Consider the following 8,076-nt stretch of genomic DNA (forward strand, 5'->3'; position numbering starts at 1 on the left):
TTTGCCTTACATCCCTTTGGGTGAGGACAAACTAAACTCTTTGAGAGCCAAATTTAGTCGCCTCCAAATTGTAATCATAGATGAAATCAGTATGGTTGATCACAATCTGTTGGCATATGTTCATGGTAGGTTAAGGCAGGTGAAGCAGACGGGCGACTTTTCCCCCATTTGGTAATGTCAGTGTGATAGCTGTTGGAGACTTCTATCAGTTGCCTCCTGTTAAAGGGAAGCCTCTGTATAGCTGTCTGCTTGGTGTGGACCTGTGGTGTGGTTTTAGTATAGTGGAGTTGACAACCATAGTTAGGCAGAAGGATAGTGTGTTTGCAGCGTTGCTGAACAGGTTGAGAGTGCGTTCAAAGGCCACCCCATGTTAGCTAGTGATGTTGAAATATTAAAGGCTTGCGAGACAGGGGAAGAGAGCTCTGCTTTGCATATTTTTCCAACCAATATGCAAGTAAGTGAGCATAATTTTATGCAGTTGATTACCATGTGTCCAGATTATGTTGAGATAGAAGCCAAAGATTTCAAGCATAACAGGAAAACAGGCCAATTGGAATGTACAGCAGGGCATCATAGTAATGCGGACACATGTTTACCGGATAGGCTGTGTTTGGCAAGGAACGCACGTGTTATGTTATGTAAGAACGTAGATGTTGAGGACGGTCTGGTCAATGGCGCATGTGGCACGGTAACTCATATCAATTTTGGTGATGATGAGAAGTTTCCTAAAACAGTTTATGTCAGATTTGATGATGAGAAAATTGGCTCACAGAGGAGGAAAACACGTGCACATGCGGCAGTAGAATGCAGGTATTCTACTGCTATTGATCCCGAGGAGGACAGGGCAACTAAAGCAGGTGGTCTGCGATTTCAGTTTCCTCTTAGGCTAGCGCGGGCGTGTACAGTGCATAAAGTGCAGGGATTAACGGTAGATGAGGCTGTAGTGTCTTTGAAGAAGGTGTTTGCACCTGGGCAGGCGTATGTAGCTTTGAGCCGTGTTAGGGCTTTGTCTGGACTGATCATCAGGGATTTTAAAGAGAAGGCCATTTACTGCAAGGATGCCATAAAGGAGGCCTTAGACAGCATGCCCCCATTTTTAATTGAGCAGCCTAAACCTTCATTAAGTGCACAAAGTTTCTCTGTGTATTTAATGAACGCGTTCAAAATTTAAGTCGCCACCTGGCAGATTTGGTGTCTTGCACACAGCATTTACAGCCTAACTGTATTGCTGTCACAGAAACGTGGCTCACTGCACAGTCCTCGTTAGACAGTGTCCAAATTGATGGATATGCTTTCCACAGTCGTCCGCGAGGTTTGTGTTACAGCAGCAGTAACCCCAAATTGTTAGAGCTCCAGGATCTAGAACATGGTGGAGTTGGTTTGTACAGTGTAGGCAATTTGGACTGTAGCATCCTGCAGGCACCCGATTTGAATCTGGAGTGTTTGGTGTGCCTGTGTAGCAAATTTAACATTGTGATGGCAGTAATTTATCGTCCACCATGTTATCCAAAGTCTTTATTTAAACAAAATCTGGGGAAATTACTTGATTGGTTGAATCCAATTAGTGACACAGTTGTAGTGATGGGAGATTTTAATGAGAATGTTTTGAAAAAATCATCAATTTGTAAATTCATGGGGCAAAAAGGATTTCATCAGCATGTAACACAGGAGACAACAGAAAAGGGGACGTTAATTGATCACGTTTATGTTAAAACAGCACAGTATGATGTGGAATGTGCAGTGATGCCCACGTACTTCAGTGATCATGAAGGTATTCTGTGTAGTTTTAGTGTGAGAGATGATCAGGGTGAGCTAGAGGACTTAGACAGGTTGTTTGGGGACTTTGAGGATGTAGAGGTGGATGCATAGTGTTTAGATGTGGATTAGATCAGGTTGGTTTGTGTAGCTTCATGTGACTCATACAAAGTCCCAGTGTAAATGCAGTGGTGTTATTATTGTTGTCATTGTGTTTATCTGTAGAGTTTTCAGAGGAAACTGACTTGTAGTTTGTTGTTGTGTTGAAATTGTGTAGGTTTGCGTGCACGTGAAGTTGTGTTAGTGTAGAGTCTGTCCCACTCCATTGTGTGAAGATTGTGTATTGTAGGGAGATTTGAGTGTATTGTGTGGAAATGTTTTTAGTATGTTGATATGATTATTGTGTAGAGATTTTAGGTGAAACCAATCATGTATTACAGGTGGAATGAGTTGAGTGTTAGCTGTTGTGAATAGTGTTAGTTAATTAATATAATCATGGTTTTTACAGCTGTTAGTGATTGTAGATGTGTTGGTGTCTGTCTGCCACATGTTGGTTGTTGGTCTCTGTTGCGACTGTGAATGTATGTATTTATGCATGTTAGAGTTTGTGGTTCTTTCAGTCCTGATGTGTTCATATGCAACTGTTTCAGTCATGAAAATATGAAAAGGTTAATTTGACTCAAACAAATACATCAATAGAAAATAGATGGGCTTGATGTTGCATGTTTTCTGTAGCCCTCTAGTGTTCAAAATTCTGATCAGTAACTTAGAAAAGATGCAGCAGTACAATTATGATGTTACATATGAACACAAGAGGAAATGATTGTATTTAATAAGTTAACAGTTAATATTATGGTTGTTGTTATTATTTATTCATGTATTTATTTATCAGTCAATCAATGTTAATGATAAAACCCAATATCACAAATCACAATTTGCCTCACAGGGCTTTACAGGATACGACATCCCTCTGTCCTTGGGACCCTCACAGCTGATCATGAACACCCCCCCCCCTCCCACACACACACACACACACACACGGAAGAGCAACTGAGGAGGGATCCCTCTTCCCAGACGGACAGACAGGCAGTAGATGGCGTACAGAACAGATCAACAGATCAGCATAATAAACAGTAATACGTATGACACAATGAGACAGAAAGAGAGAAATACAGAGAGAGAGAGAGAGGCGCAGGAGAAACGGTAATGACAGCAGCTTACAACAACATTAATCATCTGGCAGGAGCACGGTAGCAACAGTAGCTTTTAATACAGGAAGTGCAGTCAGTAGTTCAGATAAGAAATGGTCATGTTTGTGTACATGACCTCACAGCAAATCTGTTCTGGCACCACAAGGCACAGACTCTTCATTCTGCATGTCTTAGCTGCCGAACAGGACACTGCTGCTGCTTGTTGTTGTTGTTGTTGTTGTTGTTTCCACGAATTCTCCTCCCCCTCGTGTCCCTCCAATCTTGTGTTTTCTCTCTGTAGTCTTGTGCACTGTAGTCTATGTGAGGGACATGATAAAAGTTCAAAAAGTAATCCAATGTCAATTGTTGTTTGAGAGCATGGACAGGAAGAGAATGTAGGACTGTTAATTGATCATTTTTTTCTACATGAACTATAAAGTGAAACAGTGAGTTATGTAAATGAATATCCCGACATGTTTTGTTGCCATATTTGCAACCAATGTATTAACTAAAATGTAGCTGATATCTTGGCTATGGAAACAAAATGTTATCTCCAAAGTATCCACATTGAAATGAAATACACTGTAATGATAAATAAACTATATAATGTTAACTACAAAATGGTGTCTGTCATACTGTTAAGAATTGAAGTGTACTGTAAAAGACAATGGTCTGTGGTGACTGTATTCCTGGTGTGTTGTGCAACACGTTATGATGTTTGTACATGAGTATATAGATATATAAATTTTAACAATTTTTAAGGATAAACATAAAACCAACATTAACATGGGTAAAACATGAATTACAAAGGAGAGTAAATTCTAAAAACATTTTTAAAGTGGTGATTAAACAAATTGACTTGTAATTTTGGAGTGGAACATTTCCTCAAAGATATGTATAGTTTCCTGATGTTTACAACACTGAAAAGAATTAGAGGAAGTTGTAATGACATGGGATTTGTTCCTTTTATGGACCTGTAGTTGAAATGGGATAATTTGCTGTAGGCCTCCAGAGGGGCATTCCAGTGTAATCCTGAACTCTGAGCTGACTTGTGGAATTGGAGGTGCTTATTAATGCTTACAGCAAATATGAGCGTGTGTTTAGTAAAACAAAAAAAAAAAAGTTACATTGTTAAAGCTGCAAAGGAGAAAGAGGCGGCATGGGAGAAAATTGCTGCCGAGACGATGCGTAAGTTTGAATGCAGTAGTCCATTAATGTAACATTTAACCACACTTGATTGAAATTGTAGCATACAGGTGAAAAAGTGGTAGAGTGGTTTTGAATAAAATGTCATTTTCATGTAGGTGCAATGTCACAGGGGAAAACGTGGAGGCAGCTTAAAATGAAATATAAATACAATATTCAAACACGTAAGGCATATTTTACAGGGCCATGATTGCACCTTTCTTTACTTTAATTCATATTTGATTTATTAAACAAAGTAGCTTAAATAACCTGTCATTCAGTGGCTATTTCATTATGTCCTGTAGGGCACTAGTGATTTAATTTAACCCCAAAAAATACTGTTTCAAGTTGTATGACCTTGGAGTGTCACATTTGATTTGTGTGGCTGAAGAATGTTGTTGAGGTAAATGATTGAGTGAATGAGTGTAATGAAAAACTGTTGTTCAAACAGATATTTATTGGAGAATGACAACACATCTGAGGCGTAAGGCATTGTGAATTAATTCTGCTTCAATATTGATCTTATTTCCTACATACAAACAACCCATGTCTGTCTGACAGCTTGCTTCAGGCTCGGCAGTAGGGAGGAGATAGGGTGAAGTCAGGGTTTATTACAGAAGAACTGCCAGTGAGCAGGTTAGGTTCACAGAGTCAGTTGCCATGGTGATTGACTTAGTTTGAATTACCTCTCTTTCTGGAATTGAAAACCCAGAGTTTCCCCTCATTTCAGGGTGAACATACTCAGAGTTTTCACTAAACCCACTTTCTGGTTGTGTTTGGAGAAATAATATTGATGAAAATAAATGGAAATACTTGTAAGGTCATTTTTAAAGTGATTTAAAATTTAAAACCTCTTGACCTGTTGAAGAGCTTGGGTGTACAACAAATGAATGTCATTTAAAAAAAAGAAGTAAAGGGTTCTTATGGTGTGAGCTCATATTTTGTAGACATAAGCCATGTGACCTAATGTGTGTAATGTCAGGTGTGTGTAATGATGAGAAATACCCACAAACATTCAGTGTTGTTCCTTGTAAATGTACCTAGGAAAAGGCAGACGACATGATTTGGGAGTGGAACTTTAATGGCCCCGTGCCATGGGAGGTTGCTGCTGGGGTGTGTGTGATTGTGTTGTTTTGTTTCTGTTTGCATGAGTGACTCGACTGATAATTAAATGACTTGTCACGCTGCATATTACATGTGCTACTGAGCACTATGTGTGCAGTATATTGCATTCCATTACAATGTGTATTTAATCAGTCACATTTTAGTGCGCCTAGGTGGCGCTAGAGAGGACATTTTGGCACTGTAGGGTTTAATTTTTTGATTGGCTAAAATGTTTCACCAGTCCTGACATGCATGCCAATTTTGGTGAGTTTTTGAGCATGTTCAAGGCCTGGCGAGGACTCCTCTGTGAGGAGTCCTCTGCCTTCAGGCTCTGTCCCTAATAATATTAATAATAACACAAAACAAAAGAAATCTACTGTAAACATGTTCAAAATGCTGTTTTACTGAGATTTATGAAAGCCAATATGGCCGTCACCTAGTGATGCAACAATATGCAAATTAGATAAGTTCATTTACTTCCATCAGATTCGTCTTCCGTAATTTTGAGGATGACATGACAAAAACACCACAAAACAAAAGAGATCTACTGTAAATATGTTCAAAATGTTGTTTTACTAAGATTTATGAAATCCAATATGGATTGCGTAGTGACGACACAACATGCAAATTAGATAATTTAACTTACTCCAATCACAAACTTGGGGCCATGATGAAAAGTTTTCTCATTTACAGTATGGCTTTATCTCTCACCAGTTTCAAGCCACAGCCTTTTGAAATGTTGAAATGAAAGTGGAATATTTTCCTCAATAAACTCTGGCACCTAAAGGGTTACAATGGAGATTATGCCCCTGTCATATCTGCGTAGGGCTCGGTCCCTAATAATAATAAACACAGCAAAAACAATAGGGTCCTCTGCTCTGTGAGAAGTCCTCTGCCTCTAGGCTCAGTAGCTCACTTCCTGTTGGAATCAGGTCATGGGTGTCAATGCGTTATTTGTAAGTCAAACACACCAGTTTTGGTTTGATCTTGATACGACATTCCTACGGGCTGCAGTGGCCATTTTAGTGCACCTAGGTGGCGCTAGAGAGCCCATTTTGGCACTGTAGGGGTTAATAATGTGTATTTGCTGTTTCAAATGAAGATTCTGCTGCTGTAATCTGTCCTTTAAAGATTGTGAGACAGACAGACCAGAGAGCCCTGTGGCTGTGTCTGTGTGTGCAGCCGTTGTCATGGCGATTAATGACTTGTCTGCACCTGTGGCAGACACAGACAGCTCAGGAGAGCAGATCACCAAAGGCTGTTTATAATGGGTTTTAACTCCTCGAACAAATGCTTCGCATACCCAAACCATTGGTCCAAGCAAGAAAATAAAGTGATTTTGAGAGCCAGCCACGTCTCGTGAACACACGTGGCACGTTTTATATTTCTCGAGTCAAAAATGTGGTCAGGGGAGCGAATTTAAAATGTGTTGCACCTAAGCTGTTTCCAGAAATTTCTCCTCTGAGTTTACATGGGAGTGAATGAGAAAAAAATGGGCGCTCCCTTCGGTTTGGAGCCACTCAGCAAAAATGTGTACATGTGAGAGATTCCATGTCAACATATCTGTGAGCTGGACAAATTTTCCTACGTTTTGTAGTATAAATTGTGTCTGTACAGTGAAAACTGTGGCCATGGCAGCGAGTTAAAGACAAAAGTTTTAGACGATTTTTAGAGCCCTCTCCACTCTAGCTCACAGCATTCCGTGCAATACACACCCACTGTAAACTGAGAATTTCTCCACTTTTGCTCATGGTACAGGACAGTAGTTAGTAAACATACGCCGTGATAATTTCACCATCTCCTCTCACTCCAAGGTCTGTAGCAGACACTTTCCCACTGATCAGCTTGTTGAACCAACAACCCTTGAGGGTCAAAGACGGCTTGTTAAAGGTGCTGTACCAACACTTTTTGAGTGGAATAGTTATACTGTTGAACCACCATGGCGCAGTGTATGGGAGAGAGTAGTGCAGCCCATTGAACTAGCCCCTCCTGAAGAGGAAGAAGAGCACATCGGTGTCACAAATGATCATTGCTCAGTCCCTGAACCGGCTGCAAGGGACATGTCCGCATCAGCCGCAGAGGATGTGTCCACAGAAGTGGAAGAGCTGAGAAAGGAGATACAGGAGTTACGTCTCTAGCGAAAGTTTGGATTACAGCGGTTTGCCGGCTCTGACACAGACATCCGATTGTATACCAGGTAAGTTAACCTAAGGTGTATATATTCCAGCTGTTTAACATTCACCAAGGCTATGATCAGTTAATTATAAACAATCCTGTTATCACTCTTAATAAAGAATGTTAATTTGCTTACTACTTGATCGCTGTATGTTTCATAGAGACGTATTGTTGGTTAGAAAGTAGCCTAATGTTCCAGATAAATTACAGCACCAAATCGCTTCTTAACCAGTCTATGTGAATGATAAATAGCACATGAGATGAATTGTAATCATAGTTGTTACAGTTCACATTATTTTGGGTACAGTGTGTGATTTTATCTATGTTAATTAATGACATGGTGTATGTGTGATGTGTCTTTTGTGAATAGATTTTCAAGCTATGAGCACCTGATGTCGTTTTGGTCTTTGATTGAGCCTTGCATTTATAAAATGGTCAAAGCCAAATCAGCTGCCAAAAGAAATGAAGAAGTCGTCACTCCTGCACGTTCATCAACGGTAGGTCAGTGTGTGCTTTATAGTTACAGATGTGATAATGCGTTTTTTGTGTGAGTCTAAAGGGTAAATTAAAGGACTTAGTCACACTTAAATACAACAGTGCCCTTGTAACTCACTGTTTTTCTCCATGTTATGGTACACCTAACCTTTATAAAAATTTTACCAAACAA

At 39.8% G+C, this 8,076-nt stretch overlaps 1 long non-coding RNA gene across 1 annotated transcript; it reads left to right on the top strand.

Annotated features, from left to right (window-relative positions):
* Nucleotides 1-1,164: 1,164 nt before the first annotated feature.
* LOC125889128 (uncharacterized) lies at nucleotides 1,165-3,367 on the top strand. Its single transcript, XR_007449413.1, has 2 exons — nucleotides 1,165-2,646; nucleotides 2,702-3,367. It is a non-coding gene; the product is annotated as an uncharacterized LOC125889128 (long non-coding RNA).
* The last annotated feature ends 4,709 nt before the right edge of the window (nucleotides 3,368-8,076 follow it).

The sequence above is a fragment of the Epinephelus fuscoguttatus genome, linkage group LG5 (assembly GCF_011397635.1).
Source record: "Epinephelus fuscoguttatus linkage group LG5, E.fuscoguttatus.final_Chr_v1".
NCBI classification, from domain to species: domain Eukaryota; kingdom Metazoa; phylum Chordata; class Actinopteri; order Perciformes; family Serranidae; genus Epinephelus; species Epinephelus fuscoguttatus.